Source organism: Lytechinus pictus, chromosome 13 (assembly GCF_037042905.1).
Source record: "Lytechinus pictus isolate F3 Inbred chromosome 13, Lp3.0, whole genome shotgun sequence".
In the NCBI taxonomy this organism is placed as follows: domain Eukaryota; kingdom Metazoa; phylum Echinodermata; class Echinoidea; order Temnopleuroida; family Toxopneustidae; genus Lytechinus; species Lytechinus pictus.
In genome coordinates, this window is record NC_087257.1 from 7,261,558 (window position 1) to 7,281,770 (window position 20,213).

Consider the following 20,213-nt stretch of genomic DNA (forward strand, 5'->3'; position numbering starts at 1 on the left):
TCCGAAACATATCCGAGATGAGTCATTGCCGCGCCTGCATTTTTATTTTCATTTGAATATTCGATAGAAAAGGAAGCGCTTTCCCTTCTTTATTACAATATACGCCTCTTTCAGCAAGCACGAAATGCCACATTGGCAGAAATCGTGAATTACTTGGTTTTAGATGACATCGTAATTTGGTACTCTCGACATTATGAAGAAGACACTATATTCACATTATTATGTTTATCTGTTGAGTCACTGTCGAATTATTTATGAAGACATGTATCTTAGGCAGGCCAGGAGATTGAGGGTTAAACCCCCTCTTTTTTTCAATTACATTAAAGAAAACGTAAAATTTTCCATCTAAAGTTAATGGCCACCACCATACTAGGGAGAGGGATTTTCCAAAAGCGGGGGGGGGGGGGGGCGGGCAAAAAATGTGTTCACCCCAAGTCTAAGGTCATTTTGTCCACGAAAAAAAAGACAAGCAAAAAAAGGTTCCTCGCTTTCAGAAAGGGGGGGGGGGCACACTTGTGTTACAACGACATATTTACATTACAAATTGTGATTGTGCCTCTCAAGGGGGGTAAGGGCCGGCTGTGCCCCCCCCCCCCCGGGTTGGCCAGTGATATTATGCATCTAATGTTTGCTTGAGGCGGAATTAACCAAACTGAACTGAAATAAACAAACCCGCCACTGTACTATCATAATGATACTCACTCTCTCGTATCATTTCAAGTACATGATGAAGGAAGGTGGCGAGGGGGGGGGGGGGGGGGGGAGATGTATCATCTAAAATAAGAAATCAGCAATTGATCACAAAGTTTTTCTCTTTTATTTGACACATGATGTTAACTTCCATCGTTGAGAAATCAATCTTAATAACGCCGAGAAGAATTTGTCTCCAAAATTGATTGATTTGAACCCGTGAACTGTCACAAAGCACTTGCTCTCATCAATGAATAATGCGCCCCTTATCCAATAAATCTATCTTGCTCTCGTAGGATGCGTTCAGTAGTAGTATAGGTCCATGGTTCAAAGTTGATCTTGACTCGAGCAGGAGAGACGGTGGATTCATTTATTTATATATTCATTTATTTTATCCGTCGGAGACAGAGGAGTGATCACTTTATTACAGCAGTTATGAGAAAAATTGTATAAATTGGTTTACGATTACCGAGTCCCAAAAGAAAATGTTTACCCCCCCCCCCCCCGCAGAAGAAAATGTAGTAGGACCGGGCATCCGTCCCCTATGTATTGTCACGTACATGTAGTGAAAGGAGGGAGGGGGTAGGGACCAGAACGGGAAAAGAAAAGGGAGAAAGAAATGAAAAAAAAAAGAATAGAAAGAATAGTATAAAAATTATTAAGTGATTGGGCCTTATTACAACTCTATGATACTCCATATATTATGTGTTATACAATAAAGAAAATAATGACGCCACTTTAGCCTCTGTTGGCCATCCCCTTCCCCGTCATTAAAAACGGGAGCCGCCCCTGAAGCAGGTGGTATGAGTACAAAGAGTAAATAGGTCAAGAAGTATCCTCAAGATATAACCCTTCTTTTGTAATATATATATATATATACATCATCATACTGTATATATATGCCAAAGATAGAAGATAGGCCTCGTCCCCTAGTCCTATAAAAAGCTATCTGCTCTGTTTTCGCCTGTTCAAGTGTTTTGATATTGCCACCGTAATGTAAGGTGGTAACCCTGGGTAAACAAGACCGAATAAAATAAATAAATAAATAGCTGAATAGATAAATGAATGAATGAATAGATAAATAAATGAATAAATGAGTAAATGAAGAAAGAAAGAAAGAAAGAAAGAAATGAATGGATAAATAAATAAATAAATAAATAAATGAATGGAGAAAAATAAATAAATGAATTAATAAATAAATAAATAAATGAATAAATAAATAAATAAATAAATGAATAAATAAATAAATAAATAGATAAATAAATAAATAAATATAAAGTTTCTGCAGCAGACTCTCGAGAACACCTGTAATCTTACTGTGTAATCGTGTGATCTTACATGCATCATGTACAACAAATTGCTATTTGGTGTATGAAACCTTACAAATTTCTGGTAATAAAACTTCGTTTTTCCTTTTTAAAACAGACTTGTTCTGTAACAATGCAGACAAATTCCTGTTATAATAACTTATAACAATTTACAAAATGATTCTGTCCATAATTTTCTGTAAAATCTAATGTTTTTTCTTTATTTTTTAAAAATAAAATATTCTCCTTTTAAACAGTGTAGAAAATCGAAAAATAATTCTCACTATTCCTTCAGGCAGACGGTAAGGTAAACTTGAAAGTCATAAGCCACTGCCACTGCAATGTTTCTTCTCCCCGTGGTAACTCATAACGAAACTAAAATTGATTATCTGGCAAAATAGTTTTGATTCTAGAAGGGGAAACTTCACTTTAATTTCATTATCTTTCATCATTCTAAACCAAACCATCAACTTTACGCAAGACAGGGCGATAACGATCTCACATTTTGAACTTTCCAGTCGGCGGTAACAGTGATCAAAATGATATCTTGCGCGGGAACTAAAATTAAATTGAATAATTGCCCCTTGGGTTTGAAAGCTACGGAAATTGTTCTCTCCTCCCGATGTCAGATTATTCATTGGAATCTTATGAGGTTGTGTTTATTTTAGGGAGATCAAAGAAGTCGTGATGTTTCATCTCCGAATCATACGAAAGTTGGTAGATATTATTTATAGTTGGGTGTAGCAGCGAGGAGGACCGGAGAAGTCGGGGAACGTCCCCCAGGCCAGCCTTTCGAAATATTGAAATGAGCTTTTCATAAGATGAAATTATGAGTTCTTATTTATTTATTTATTTCACATCTTTATGCAGGGTAACCAATCATAGGCGGCGGAAGCGGGGGGGGGGGGGGGAACTGGCCCCCCTTAATGAGATGGGGGACGATCGGCTATACACGATAAAAAACATTGACAAAGATAAAAAGCTGTTTCCAGTTGGGCCCTGTAAATTAAAATACATACAAATTATAATGGTAAATATATACAGTACATAATATGCAAAATAGACAAGAAATAAATCTTGAAAAATCCAACCCTCTGTGCCGTCATCAGACGAATAAAAAACACACAAACACACAGAAGCACCCAAACCCACACACACGCTCATCACATACTATGGCACATTATGCAGACTCGTTAATTACTTGTAACATACACTACTCAAAAAAAGTTAAGGACCACTTTTTAATGTGTGTATACAATTTTCAAACCGGGTGTTGTATTTCTAGAAATACCCGAATATGGCTGTCTTGAATCTCCTCAAACACCCTGTAACAATTTCACACATGGGTGGTTTCAGTTGTTGCATGATGTCTCTCGCATTATTGCATATCCTGAAAAGTGGGCCCATTGTGAAGTGGTACAAATGTGGATTCAAATGCATTTTCTGTCTTTAGTCTCTACAATCAACAAATTGCTGACAACAGCAATGCCAAGATACAGCTGTCCAGGATGCCATCAAACACAATGAAATCAATTTCACACATGCAGTTCTTTCATGTCTCTTGCATCATTGCAATGTGCCCGTACAAAAGTGGCTTCCAAAGCATTTTCTGTCTTTAGTCTCTACAATCAACAACTTGCTGACAATAGCAATGCCAAGATACAGCTGTCCAGAATGCCATCAAACACAATGACATCAATTTCACACATGCAGTTCTTTCATGATGTCTCTGGCATCATTGCAGTGGGCCATAAGACAAGTGTCTTCCAAAGCATTTTCCGTCTTTAGTCTGTACAATCAACAACTTGCCTACAACAGCAATGCCAAGACACCACCTAAGTGAAACAGATGTAGCCAGAGCCCTAGGGATGCTGGAAGCTGGCCTCAGTCAGCGAAGAGTAGCCAGAATGATGGGCGTGTCACACAGTGTCATTAGCAGAGCAAATCAAAGACACCGAGAGACAGGGCTATACTCCGAGAGACAGGGCTATACTCCGAGAGACCCCGCAGTGGCCGACCAGTTTCGACAACCCCTAGAGATGATCGCTACTTGACGAATCTCAGCCTCCGCAACCGCTTTCACAGTGCACGCCGCCTCAACAATGACTTCGCTGCAGCAACTGGAGTGATTGTTTCCACTCAAACAATCCGTAACCGACTTCACAGAGCCAATATGCATGCCAGACGGCCAGCTCAGTGTGTCCCACTCACCCCTGCTCACAGAAGAATTCGTCTCAACTGGGCCCGGGAGCATGTCAGATGGACCAGACAGCAATGGCGTAGAGTTCTGTTCACAGATGAGAGCAGATTTTCCCTTGACCACAATGATGGACGTTCGAGAGTCTGGAGGCGACCAGGAGAGAGATTTGCAGACCCCTGTATTGCAGAACATGACCGTTATGGGGGAGGCAGCGTCATGGTGTGGGGAGGCATCACCTACGCCAACCGTACTCGTCTCTACGTGGTCCCAGGGGGAGCAATGACAGGAGTGAGGTACAGGGATGAGGTCCTTGAACCTATAGTGGTGCCATTTGCAGAAAATGTGGGACAAAACATCATTTTCATGGATGACAATGCCCGTGCCCACCGAGCTAGGGTGGTGACCGAGTTCCTTGAGGGCCAGGGGATTGAGCGTATGGAGTGGCCAGCGAGGTCCCCGGACTTAAACCCGATAGAGCACGTCTGGGACATGATGGGGAGGAGTCTCGAGCAGCTCGAAGCCCATCCACTTGGACTGCAGCAGCTGGGTGTGGCTCTGGAGGCTGCATGGGATGCACTGGACGTCAGAGACATCAATCGCCTCATCAGCTCCATGAGACAGCGCCGTGAAGCCGTTATTGCTGCAGGAGGTGGTCACACTCGTTACTGAACTGCCTGAAAGACACTCAGACATTCGTTTTTACCACTTCATGTCGGTAGCTGATACCCCTCGGGGCCCACTTTTCAGGATGTGCAGTGATGCGAGAGACATTGTGCAACAACTGAAACCACCCATGCGTGAAATTGATTACAGCGTGTTTAAGGACATTTAGGACAGTTGTACTGAGGTATTTCCAGAAATAAAACACCTTGTATAAAATCTTTATGTACGTTTTAAAAAGTGGTCCTTAACTTTTTTTGAGTAGTGTATAATAATAAGTTCTGTCCATTTATTCAAATTTATTAGACAAAGATAAAGAGGTGCATCACCTAGGAATGTGCAACTATAATAACAAGAACAAGATAAGCATGCATAAAGATTACAAGCCAATATGGAGGCGGGGGGGGGGGGGGCGGGAATAGTCGATGGGGATAAAAACCAAGTAGAATAGTCATTAAACCACCGACGGTCGTACACCAGGAGGGGGGGGGGTGGTTCAAATCCTCCTTAATATCATATAGAAGTTTTCATTGAAGTCCAACTAAATTGTGCATCGAATTCTTCGATATCAACCTCATTTCATCATCCTCGAAAAGAGCTCGGTCGCTTTGCTCTCACGTGTGTAAACAAACTTATAAATGTCACGCAGAAGAATAATAATAATAATAAGAAGAAGATGACGATGATGATGATGATGATGATGATGATGATGAAGAAGAAGAAGAAGAAGAAGAAGGAGAAGAAGAAGAAGAAGGAGGAGGAGAAGAAGAAGAAGGATGAGGAGAAGAAGAAGAAGAAGAAGGAGATGGCGACTACGACGACGATTATGATGATCAGAACAATAATGATATTGCATTAAAAAACCCATTGGTGATGAAATCTATCCACTATTCACGATTATTATATTAATGATAATAATATTAACAAGATTCATCATGCAAAGCGCTTACTATTTTGGAACGATCTCAGCAAAAATTGGACGATAGTTTTTCGGATTTTAACTATAATATTTGTGTCATGTCATTCGTTGGCCTAAATCAATGGGTGATTAATAAAACTGACAGTGTGATAATCAGGCCCATCTAATATTTTTAGATCCGAATATTAAATAAAATTTGTTCTGTGAGAGATATTTTGAGAATGGGAATTACGTCACTGATTAGACAGATAAGGATGTCCATATGAAATTATGCATGATTTAACCATCGGCCGTATAATCTACATTATATCTGTAATCCAAAAATAGATATTTTTATCTGTTTTGACGTATTTATTAAGTTTAGCGCGTTATGTGTTTACTTCCGCGCTGTTTATTTTAGCTGTAGGTCGCTAATTCGTGTGATAGGGTGGATCGCGTGCGAAAGAAAATTGACACAAAACATGATCTGAGAGGAAGTCTGTTGACATAGTATTTTTGAGCATGGTTTAAAATATGGAAATGATATTCCCTCAGGCATCAGGTCAGCATCGACAAGTGTCTGATTTTTTTTATCACGTGTCAAAATATAGAAATACGCTGAATGAGTGAAAGGATGCAATGGTTGCCAAATACAGAGATCAGTTCCAAAAGTACACACAATAAATTTGACATGTTTGATGGGCATTAACGGTTATCGATTTCAATCCAATATATTCAATTGAAGTATGTACTTGTCTTTTATCAAACGTACGTTTTAACATACATTTTTAAGCAACCATCCAGCAGTTAAAATGCACTTTAATTTTCGGTAGAGTGTCTCATGTACAATTATGCCCCCCCCCCAAAAAAAAACCCTATAGAAATGCGTTTTTCTCTTAAGTTAACAAAAATGAATCTATGTAGTAGTACCCAAGCACTCCAAGTCTTGAGTAGCAATAGCTTAATTCTTATGGCAACGTCCTGGCCTACTGATGCTGTACCGGCTATACGCCACACTACCCTCTCGCTTCGGGTACCTGAGTACTGACGGAAAAAAAATCGGGTACCGATTGCCCCCACCCTGGCATTTTCTTTTGTCTGCATTCAATTTCAAATTTAAATTCAAATTCGATTTCATTTTCAACAAAATATAGGGCCTAATACAAAATCATTACATAAAGGTATAATTACATTCGATAATATGAATGAAAATTAACGTATAAACGTTAATTTCGAACATTCCTTAACATTTACATATTAACATTTCTTCAGCACTTTTCTAAAATAGGGCAATTTATCTAAAAATATTGCCTCATTATAAAGATTGGGCCTACGGGGGCGTACCGAGGATTGATGGGGGGGGGGGGGGGGCTCAATGGTGGATGAGTACGACAATTTCTGCCAAGCACTCGAAAGGTGAAATGTCACCACCATAAGGCCTCCTCCCCCCCAAAAAAAATAAACAAATGAATTAATAAATAAATAAATAAAATAAAAAAGAAAGAAAGAAAGAAGGAAAGAAGTAATAAAAGATGGGGGATCCCTCGCCCCCATGTATCCACTCATGTCTCGACGTTACTACTGCCAACCGAAGTGATACTTGTCGTACCGTCTTCATCAGCGGTAACTATTTTGTTTGTATTCTATATATCGTGCGAGTTCTGTCCTTCGTGGTATAGTAATGATATCCCATGATTAACTTCCATAGAAATGGACACGCCACTGAAGGTCTAACTTCTACAATGTCCATCATTAATTAAGATAGTTCAGAGTATGCACTATGAACTACGTAACCTTCACTAAATGTGAAACTATTTTTAAATCTTTAAGTAGGCCTTTATAATCGGGGGATCGTCTTCTCAGTTATTTTCTTGGAAAAATGCCACTTTGTCTATAAAAACAGCCGTACGCAGCGGGGCTGGGGGGGGGGGGGGGTGGGCAGGGGGATAACTGCCCCATAAATTTTGAAAAATTACATTTTCTTACTGAAAATTTTTCACAAAATTCACCAAAGTATCCATAAAACCCTTCAATTTCACTTTAAAAATACCAAAACGCGCCCAATTACAATCTCGGTTGCTTTGCTCCTTCGCTTTTGAGTTTATTCACAATTTCTCACGCGTCCTGTCCCCTATATAACAATTCTGCGTAAGGCGATGCACCGACGTACAGACGAGGGGGCCTTAAGGGCTATGGCCCGAGTAAAGTTTCACGATCAATGATAAGATAAAGAGGGAAGGAAAGGAAAGGAAAGAAAAGAAAAGAAAAGAAAAGAAAAGAAAAGAAAAGAAAAGAAAAGAAAAGAAAAGAAAAGAAAAGAAAAGAAAAGAAAATGAAAGAAAAGGAAAGGAAGGAAAGGAAAGGAAAGGAAAGGAAATAAAAGAAAAGAAAAGAAAAGAAAAGAAAAGGAAAGGAAAGGAAAGGAAAGGAAAGGAAAGGAAAGGAAAGGAAAGGAAAGGAAAGGAAAGGAAAGGAAAGGAAAGGAAAGGAAAGGAAAGGAAAGGAAAGGAAAGGAAAGGAAAGGAAAGGAAAGGAAAGGAAAGGAAAGGAAAGGAAAGGAAAGGAAAGGAAAGGAAAGGAAAGGAAAGGAAAGGAAAGGAAAGGAAAGGAAAGGAAAGGAAAGGAAAGGAAAGGAAAGGAAAGGAAAGGAAAGGAAAGGGAAAGAGTAAAAATATATTATTTTCTGAATACGTCAGCTTGGAAGCACCATGTACTTTGTCTAATGTTCAGTTATGCTATACGAATTTCGTCTCATCGCCTATCCACTTCGTCTGACACAGTTTATTCAATAATAGATGTCAATGACACAAATTCTCATTTAACAAAGTGTAAAACACGTTTGGTAGACGAACTAAATGGACATAAGATTGGTTAGACCTAACCATGATTAGAGATATGTGATAGTACACTGTTATGATTTTACAGGGAAAAAAAGAAGATTTTGCAGGAAGCAATCATTCTGTAAATTCATAAAACAGGAATTTTTCTGCAATTTTTAACAGAACAGGTCTGTTTAAAAAGGGGAAAAGGGTGTTTTATTGAAGGAAATTTGTAAGATTCCAGACACCAAATACCTATTTCCTGTTAGATTACGCAATCTGGTAAGATTACAGGTGTTTTCGAGACTCTGCTGCAGGAACTTCTTTTATTTTAAAGGACAAGTCCACCCCAACAAAAAGTTTATTTGAATAAAAAGTGAAAAATCCAACAAACATAACACTGAAAGTTTCATCAAAATCGGATGTAAAATAAAAAAATTATGACATTTTAAAGTTGCGCTTAATTTTACAAAACAGTTATATGCACATCCTGGTCAGGAGACTGATGATGTCATCCACTCACTATTTCTTTTGTATTTTGTTATATGAAATATGAAATATTCTAATTTTCTCCTCATTGTCAAGTGAAACAACAATAATTCCTCCCCGAACATATGGTATTAGCATTGTTTAATACTATATGGTTCGGTCAAGTTGGTCCATATTATCAAATTTGTAAAAAATGAAACAATATATAATTCAAACAATAAAAAACAAAAGAAATAGTGAGTGAGGGACATCATCAGCTGTCTCATTTGCATGTCACTGAGTTGTGCCTATCACTGTTTTTTTTAATAAGCGAAACTTTAAAATGTCATAACTTTCTTATTTTACATCCGATTTTGATGAAATTTTCAGTGTTATGCTTGTTGGATTTTTCTCTTTTTATTCAAATCAACTTTTTGTTGGGGTGGACTTGTCCTTTAAGGATAAAGTTTCATACAGTGTAGACCAAGTTGGTTAAGCCCGATGATGGTGTAGGCCTACTGCTAGGCGATCTGAAAATTAGACAACCTGCCGGTAGACCAAGTTGCAATAAACAATTTTCTTTATATACCCTTCTTTAACAAGTCTACGACACCCATGATGCTTTTTTTAAATAGCACTTTAATTAATTTGAATACATCTAGTAAAGGATAAAAGAGCAGCTGTGTTCACGGGCATAAATTTCATGACCCCCCGCCCCTTGGCATTTTGAATGATCGAGATTATAGAGAAGGAAGTCTATTGAGATGAGCAAACTGATCATCACCGTGTCCAGTTTATAATAACGAGGCCGTTAGCCCTTGATAGTGACGAAAAGTGACAAAATTACAACAAACAGTTGTTAAATTCAATTACCTTTCAACATTTTCACCGTGAACCAAACCAGCAGACACCCCCCCCCCCTCTTAAAAAAATCGTTCCCAGGGCCCCGGTTGTGATTACAGGAAAGAACTTGACAAAAAGGATGGTTCACAAGATCCAGGAATTATTTTTTTCTCCGTCATATCCCTCCGACAAGAGGGGGGTAAGAAACAGAACACAGAGGATATGCTTTTATAATCCTTTTGAATAGACAAATTAAGGGGTTAAAGAACTTGTGACACTGAATTGGAAAAAGGCACCCCCCACCAAACATTTATGCTATAAATCTTCATGGATCTATAAAGGTGTGTTATAATGGGGATAACATGGTGAATGATTGTTGTTTTGTGATTTTGTTTATTAATTACTCCTTGCAATGGGCAAAAAAATATGCATTTCTATGATAAGGTATTGGAATTATCGTCAAATTGACCTGCAGGACTGTGTCAACTGCGATGCCATGGTTACGGGGGCTAATGTAGCATATTCTGTATAATTTGTGCAATTATTGAACCATTTTAATTTTGACGAGCGGAACCATACTAAAGGGTGGGGGTTAACGATTAAAAGGAGGGGGCCTGGGTCGTATATTTTATACATTCACTTGTACAAAAGTAAAATATGAACAAATACTAAACAAAGATCTAAATAATAAAATAAAAAACACAGAGGCGAGATAGGGGCAGTTTGTCATCCTGGCACTTGTCCTTTTTTTTTCAATCAATAATCTATGCCTAACGTGACCTTCGTGTGTAGGTCTATCCAGGATATTTAACCTCACCATTTAGTAACAAGGATTAACACATATTAATATCTCCGGTCCCTGGATATCGCCACGGAAGGTAAGCATCTTTGTTCCTACGTATATAACCGCTTTATGTGGTATTTCCGTTACTTTTTATAGACCGAAAAGGGTATAGGGGCCAACTAAAAATAACTGATCTAGGAAGAGAAAAAAGACAAAGTGCCTGGAATGTCCTTTATAAAAAAAAAATAATCCCAGAATATAGTATTGTGGTTGCATTTTCTTCCATAAGTACCAAGGGGGCAGGGATACCTCAAGTGATGAAGAGTATAGACCTACATTAAAGAGGGAAACGATCGAGGGAAGCGATCGAGCATAGTTAACGATTATTTTCTGGTCAAAATTAATACAGGATCTGGTGCACTATTTGGGTAAAATATCGTGAGAAATAGTCATACGCAACATCTAATAAGGATTTAGAATATTTCATAGCCAAGAAAAAGAACAAACTTCCTCTACATTTCAAAAAATGGAGATTTGTTTTTAATGATTGAAATACCTTTGTTCTCTCTTTGTAAATTTGTAATGCTGCTTTGTGTAATCGTGTAAATACATTGTAATTATTGTTTTGATTTTTGTAATTATGTTATATTTGATCAATAAAAGTTGAAATAATTTTTTTTTGCCATGTTTTAATTTAAATCCTTGTACGATGCGTCTAAGTATTCTTTTTTTCTATTTAGAAATTTGAATGTGCATTATTCATTTCTTGAAAATATCAAGCAAATTTTTATTTAAAAATGAGAGGGAAATAATGATTTGCAATATAAAAAAAACCTATATCAAGGTTTCAATTATATTTACTATTTATCTTTAAAACCTTCGTGCATGATCTTCAATGTTTTGAGACTGATGACAAATATAATGTTATTTCTTTTTTCGTTATCATTATGAATATTTGGATGATGTTGGGCAATAAATCAATTTAGCTTTTACGTGGCTTCATCATTCTCTCTATTGGTTCTTTGTCCCAAGTGACCCTGAGTGCCCTGGATTTATGAACTTGTAATTCAGGGTTTCAAGGGTAAAATATTTAATAAAACAACATCGATTTTTTACCCCTTTTTCCGGCTAGATTTTCTCCATTTAGCTGGTGTAAGTTACAGACTCAGAATCCTTCACATCTGCTGCCCTCAGGCAACCACGCGACATTGAATATAATCAGTGATATCGATATGGTGAGAGAGAGAGAGGGAGAGAGAGAGGGGGAGAAAGGAAGGGAGAGAGAGAGAAAATCCGAGAAAGAAGTAGAAAAGAAATACAGAAACAGGGACAGATAGAGATGAAGAAAATATGGAAACGGGGGGGGGGGGGGTCGCAATGTCATGTTTTTCTCTTTCTACCCATCGTTTTCTTCAACACTTTTTTTCTTCTCCATTTAGGCATCATGTTAATTCTTTATCTCCAATTCGGACGGATCCATTCTGGAGCAGTGAAACAAAACCTCCGAAGACGTACAAACGGTTCCAAATTTAAACCGCCTTCGGAAATAGGCGGTCGGGCCAATACTATCCGAGAATGAGCCACGCTCCCTCTTTGACCAATCATGTAACCTGAGCGCCTCCACATGGAAGAGGGGCGGGCATGCACCCTCGTGTTTGCCCGGTAAGGAAATAAAAAAGTGAGAAAAAGTAAGAAATAAAGAGAAAACAAGTAGGACAAAAAGAGTGGATTTATTACACCGCTCCTATTATTGAATGGAGGTCGACTGGCCCCAATTCATCCATTTCTTGTTTTTATTTGGCAATAAGTCATGATTATTTTTGCCACTCACTATATAAAGAAGGATACAATTGTTCATTTTTTTTAATTCATTCTTTTCTATGATGAAATACTATTCTTATGAACATTACATAATGGGAAAAAAATCAACGCCAACTTTATACAACTTGCAACGATTACAAGCGAAATAAAACACTGATGAATATGATATCAGCAAACTATAGGGGGAGTATATACTTCCCGAATACGATAAAGGTTGTTGATCGATGATCTGTGAAAATAATAATAAGAAGAACAGTCTGACCAACAAAAGGGGATAACATTTCAACAATCCCGAAGTTCTTAGGTACTTAAACAAATTCTCAGTGTACCAAGCATCACACATACACTGAAGACGCCCGCCCCTGCCAGCTAGCACTTACAATAATTTTCCAAGCTTTATATTGCAACTCTTCCCGTCTTGCAGATTTTTGCTGTTATTTTTTTTTAATCAAGTTTTTATTGAAGCAAGTCAAACAATTACAAACGAAGTACACTATTTCAATTTATATTCAAATGAGTTTTACTCGTTCACATTGTTCTTCGTCAGAATATTGCGATAAACGTCCCTGAAATGAAAAAAAAATTCTTTTACGGAATGACCAAATTAAGTTTTACAAATCCCCTCTCTTTTCTATAATAGAGTAGAAATACCAACATGTCAAATGAACCTTCCCCAACCCTCCTCACAAAAGGGAGGAACTCCCAATAAAAAAGAAAAAATATATATCAGAAAAGAAGAAATATCAAGAGCAAGATTGGCGGAAATTGTCTCTGAGGGTCGAGTGATTAATAATGTGTCTGGTTTCAATCCACGAGTCTTGTGTCATTAGAGAGATTTATTAGTATGACCAGGCTTTCCGCAGCGCCATTAATTTCATAAACCTCATTTCATGTTACTCCGGCCTGGGCCCTGTCTTACAAAGAGTTATGATTTATCCGATCGATTTTAACCTATGGAAATCCATTTATGTCGTATTTTTTTTATAACAGGAATTTTACGAAAGAAAATCACACTGAATTTTCAAGAAAACGATGGATGCAGAGAGTTGGGAGGAGACTCCCCGATAGACAGGCGCGTAGCCAGGGGGGGGGGGCGGTGGGGGCGGTCGCCCCCCCCAAAACGACCCCAAAATGAAAAAAAGAAGGAAAAAAAAGAGAGGAGAAAAGGAAAAGGGAAGGGAGGAAGGAAGGGGAAGAAAGGTAGCTTTGTGGTTTTTTTTTTCTTTTTATTCTTTTTTTTTCTCAAAAGAGAATTAAACTCCTTCACTCTTGCTCTAAATATAAATTTTGCTTCCGCGCTGCGCGCGGTTAAATGACAATATTGAAGTTCTCCTTTGTTTCCCCCACCCTTTCTCTAGCCCTGTTTTTCCACCTCAGCTATATGTGTTTCTTGCCAGTTAAAGTTCAAATGTATAGATTAGGGCATGGAATTAGAGTAAAGTTATACCGAAATATATGAAGTTAATATCTTTTTTTGATTGATCGCGAAACTTCTGGCCGGGTCGGTTCCGGGCGGGTAAAATCTTTATATCAATTTCTGCCGTCACCTCCATAAAGTCAACTTCTCCCGCTTTTCAGCTCATTACTAAACAACCATAATTTTGGGGCAAACAGTTTCCTGATTTAAAAAGAGGAAGGTATTAAAATTCGTGTCGTATATACTAAATAAAAAAGTACAATATTTTTTTATCAAATTCTATTAAACTTCATGTCATTTCCCTGCACATTCATCTCCTGTCATGTTTTGCGCCCTCAGTTTGAAATTTTGAATGACACCTAAGTTTCTTTATAATTCAAAATGAAGCGCTTCAGGATTAGTCAAAGAAATTAGGCATCCTTTTTTATATAATTTCAATAAATCACAGACGTTTCAACTTTTTGAGCATTATTTTCTTTGTAATGAAGTTCAATAATCTTAGAAAATCAATTGATTTAGAGCCGATGGGGTATTAGAGATAGGCCTATCTGCATTTGATGAAACGTCCGCCCTTTGAAATTTCAGAGTTTCATTGCTCTGCGCGGGGAGGAATATCTTCCACCTGGTATATACACTTCTTCTCCTCTGTTTTGTAAATTGTTTGTAATCAAATCTGATCTTTCCAAGGGAAGTATTCAATATATTTTTGAGAATACCCGTTTCTCGGGACCCTTTTCATGGCAAAAAAAATTGATAAAACGCTTTAGCTTCCGCGCTTTGCGCGGGGTTATTATTATTTTAATTTCCTCCATTACCTTTTTTGTGCGTTCACAATCACTTTTGAAAGCAAGGTTCATGAAAACAAGGTTCAAAATCACAATATAGTCAACTGAATTGGAGCTGATATAGGTACTAGAGACAAGAGAGACGGCTCCTTTTCATTTTAATTTATGAAACACCAAAAGCTCCGCGCTTCGCGCGGGAGGGGGAAACTCCCCCTCCCTGCACCCACCCCCTAGGGACCGCGCTTCGCGCGCTCTATAAGTGTTGGCACGCTTCGCGTGCATTTACCGCCCCCTCCAAAATGAAATCCTGGCTACGCGGTTGCCGATAGATGTACATCACAAGAAGAAAATATTTTGCACAAGCATGCATTTTAGATTTTGTTATTGCTGGCTTTCCAAAGCTGTGGTTGATCAATCGCAACTCCTTATATAAGACGTGCCCTGAAGTCACACCGATGAAACCGCTCCGGTGCCGATATACAATTAGAAATAATAACGTATTCGTGGTGATAGCTTTGATCGCTTTTCTTGGTGTGACATAATATCGCACTACTTGTGAAACCAGTCATAATGATAAAACCCAATTATTGGAGTTCCTCAAAAATTCTCCGACTGCTCGTAATTTCCTCGAGCCTTCGCATGTCATGCCGTGTCATTTTTAAGAAGTTATTTTTGTAACTTGAGAAATTCTGATGAAAATATGTCGAAGTCAATTATGAGAATGTTTCATCGGCCGAAGGAAAGAAGATTAAAGAGAAGAATAAATGTGATATGTTGGATTGGCCCTTCAACGTCTGGCATTTACCGTATCTTGAAATAAATCAAACTCTCCAATCGATTTTTATTTCTTTGTAATTTTGCACGTCTCCAATTCGTCTTATTCAGTATCAAAATATTGACAGAGGCATTTTCTCAGATAGCTTTCCATGATGATAGTTCGAGCTTTCCCACTTTTTGGTACATGGTTGAACAAACCCCAATCAAACATGCAGATGGAATCATAAGAATAATGCTATTAGGGGGCTTGTAAGTTGCCAATGCTCTTGTAGGCCTAATCTCCTCCTCTTATCAAGATAAATAATTTGCTTCATATAAGTTTATAATTATTTCGGGTGCTTACATGTTTCTAATGCTCATGTATGCCTAATGATAATCTCCACCTAAAGGTTAAAAAATAATTTGCTTTATCGAAGTTTGGTGGCAAATACTTTGTAAAAGCTCTCCATAACCATCTGATTATCCTTCACCCCTTCCCCAACCATTCAGCCTTCATTCTCTCCCTTCCTGTAAATGATTCTTCCCTCTCTCTCCTCTTCGTCTAACCTTCCCTCTCTCCTCTTCGTCTAACCTTCCCTCTCTCCTCTTCGTCTAACCTTCCCTCTCTCTCCATGATTCCCCATCTCTCTCATCCACTTTCTCTTTTCTCCCCTCTCCCTCCCTCCCTCTCATACTATTCATCAGTTTATCGTTACAGCCGCTATCTTTTCTCCCTTCATCACCGTTAAAAAATTTGAACAGAAGTTCCTATACAGCAGTCTCGAGAACACCTATAATCTTACTGCATTGCGTAATCTAATACAAGCATTATATTGTATAAAATTACAGTAAATTGGTATTTGGTGTATGGAACCTTACGAATTCCCTGCACTAAAACCTCTCCCCCCTCTTCTCTCTTTTTAAACAGACCTGTTCTGTTAAATTGAAGAAAAAAATTTGTTAAAATTTACAGAATACTTCTGTTCTTTTTGTAATTTGAAAAAAAAATTATGTAATATCTTCCATTTTTTTAAAGTGATGGTTATCCTAATCTTGTAAAAAAAATTCCTGACATCCACACCCGTTATTATATTCAGATACACAATATACATCGATAAAGCCATAAAGACAATATAAACAATAATTACATTATAAATATTACACCAATTGCTGACAATCATTTATTAGGAAATATGTACAGCTGGATATATACACACACCCATTCCTTAATAAACTTTATCCAATGAATCCACAGCTCACCAGCAATATGTAAAATAAAATAAAAGGCAGTACAAAATATGAGCAATACCATGAGGATATTCATATCTTCTTTCTAAATATATTAAGAATGTAATCATCATACACAAACATTGCCCCCCCCCAAAAAAAAAGAATAAGAAAAGAAACAAAAATGAATACCCAAATACAGCATTTTAGGCACATTAACTCTTTGATGGAAAATAATTTCACGACACAAATAATATTTCTGCAGTATTTCTCCAATCTATGCTATACACCATGTACTTAAAGCAGAGATGTGGGATGTTAAAGTCAGGAAAATACCTGCCCACATTTTAGTCATGATTAAATCTGCAACCATACACATACAAATAATTTTTTTTCATGGTTCATATGTAATAAATGAGAATAAGATTCAATGAGGAAATTATAATTTGAATACGAATAGAATTATTTCATTCCTTGACTGCTTTCCAATCCATTAATTTCACGATCAAGAAAAGATGACATTACAAAAATTCTAGCGTAGTGTAAATGGAAATAAGTATCACTCCATACTTAATATATATAAAAAAATCTCAAATGCATAATTATTTTCAGAGATATCTCTGATAGCATACAATTAATTGGATATCTGGATATAATATCAATGTGCAGGTACGAAAAATCAATTTCCCTAAAAAAATCTAAAGAAAATATGAGACTTCAATCAAATCCCTGATTTAATAAGTATGATCACCATTAGCTGTATTTACAATTAACTATTGTATTACCTTATGGCTAATGTGGATCTTGTTGGATCCTAGGACAGAATCAGTCTGAAACTTTAATTGGCCATTTCAGTTAAAACAGTCTTATGAAGCTCATCAATCAGTATTATATTTTGTAAAATGATTTGATTGACAACCCATTACTTTCAATGGAAGCATCACTTAACCACATTTAAGAAATAATCCCATAACTGAAACCTTTTCTTAAAAGAAAAACATTACTGAAACGAAGAATTTCTTACGCAAAGGTACACTGCACATACTTTCAGATATCTCATGTTTGCTTAATTATTTTTTCTTCCAATTTTAAACTAAAATGTTACTATATATGATAAAATCTTAATGGTTAGCTGGTATGTAGATTTGTAAATTAACTATTATGATTTCTAGCAATGTTGCTAGTTTAAAGTAACTTGCAAATGTCAATCACAATCAAAATTTGGAAACCAAGTTTCATCAATGTCGTCAAAATGCAATTTCTATACATCAATATCAAACACTGAGTTCAACTTGCATTTTCAAATTAAACAAGAACTCCCAGTGCCTGGCAGTATTACATTGACGCATGAAATAATATGGCACATTTAACATCATACAATCAATCGCATATACACACTTATTCATGAATACAAAATGTCTATTTTCTTTATTTATTATAACCCTGTATCTTGTAAGACAGAATATGCACCCTTCCACATTGTGGAATTTCATTTCATTATTAATACAATACTGCATTGTACAGATAAATCAATAATTTAACAAATGCTACTACATGTATGAATATCCAAGTAACTAATCAGTATTCCATAAATCACAATAGGCCTACGGGTTAAAAACATTCCCACAATACATCGCAATAATTCATACTATTTTCTTTGTTAAACTGAAGAATAACGTTGCCTGTATAATTCTGAATAAAGACATCGAGAAACTTACTTCCTCAAATTAAACAAATGAACAATGGAATATTTGTGTATTATGTCTAATTTTTGGTGCCATTTTCCCTATATTCCAATTACATTTCATGTATTATTCACAATGAATTAAACGCACTGGAAGGAAAATGTTTGAATACATCGGGTTTCTCGCCTCATTCAAGAAACAGTGATGAGCCATGTACTATCCTATTTCAGCAAGGCAGAGCCCAAGGCCCTTGTTCTTCCACTCATGAACCCAGGTTCTACCAAATACATCAAGAAAAATTCCAGTTGTGGAAACCATCGAAAAATGACTTCTGACTCAATCAACCAAAGGCAATTGCATGTATCAAAGTACATGCCAAATTATTTCTGTGGGCAATGAGCATTGCTCGATAAAACTAAAAATGAACATCACATTCTGTCAGTGTAGGCCTACTGATATGTGAGCTGGCTAATTTAGCACAAGCAGTTTATTATTTATTTTCCATTATTTCATGGCACTTGGTGCGATTAAACTATGACAGAACCGAGGAGAAGTTAGAGTAGTTCAAAGTTTGAAATCAGATCTAATTCAATGATGATATAATCATATACATGTATGATCTAATATAATGATGATATGACAATAATCCAAGCTAATCTAATGATGATGCCATGAGATCTGATCCAATTGAATGACGATATGCTAATAATTCACTCTGATTTAGAAGACTTTCTTGCAAAATCATTGCTCACTGTACATTTAAGTTCCTCTTTAAGAATTCTACTCTCTCCTCTCCCCCCAGAAACCCATTGCCTCCCAACTCAGGGCGATTAGTGTACCAAGCCTATGGGAATCACTAAATTCAGTAGTTAGGAGGTTAAACCAATGCATATGGGATCTGAGTGGTCCCTGTGCAACACCTATGGGGATGACGGAATTCAGTGGTGGACATGTTAACCTATTGCTTCCTGGAACCGAGTGATCATTGTACAAAGCCTACGGGAAATCTCAAAATTCAGTAGTAAAGAGGTTAAACAAATGTATAAGGGATCTGACTGGTCCCTGTACAACACTTATGGGGATGACGGAATTCAGTGGTGGACATGTTTAACCTATTCGCTTTAAAAGGCCCCCCCCCATCACACTTATTCTGAAATCTAGCAGAATTGGCCGGAATGAAAGGACTATTGTTCGACCACCAGTTGGTCATTTAAATCTACTTCGAACACCGTTCGAAAATACCCCTCGAATGTTTTGAACATGACCAAAACCTTCCGGACGGCCAAAAGAAATGACAATAATATTTCAAATGCACTCAGAATGCAGTCAGAATATTTAAAATGCGCCTAGAATGTCCAAGAATGTAGCACGAATTATCAATCTGACTCCATTGCGGTTCATTTTGAGTGGTGTATGATGATTCACCTGGTCAACTTACTGAATTTCAACTCCAGTTTGGTGAATTCATAAGTTCCTCCCAAATATTTCTAGATTTTTTGAATATTTTTTTCGTTCCAGCTTCTGCTTGATTCCTGCTGATTTCCGAATAAGTGTGATGGGGGCTTTACTGGAACTGGGTGATCCCTGTTGTACAAGTTTGATAGAAAATCACAAAATTTTAATAGTAGTGAACGGGTTAAGAAAGTTGAAAGGATGAACCCAAACCCGTGTCCTATTTTGGCGAGGGGCAAAGTCTCAGGGAGCTTTTCTGCTAAGAGGACGGTGGTGAACATTATTGCCTTTCCATTATCACATTATACACACGATACTGGAATCAAAACAAGATTTGGCAGTGACAGCAAGGACCAGTTCACACCACAGAAAAAAGTTACAGTAAACCCCACTAAGAAACG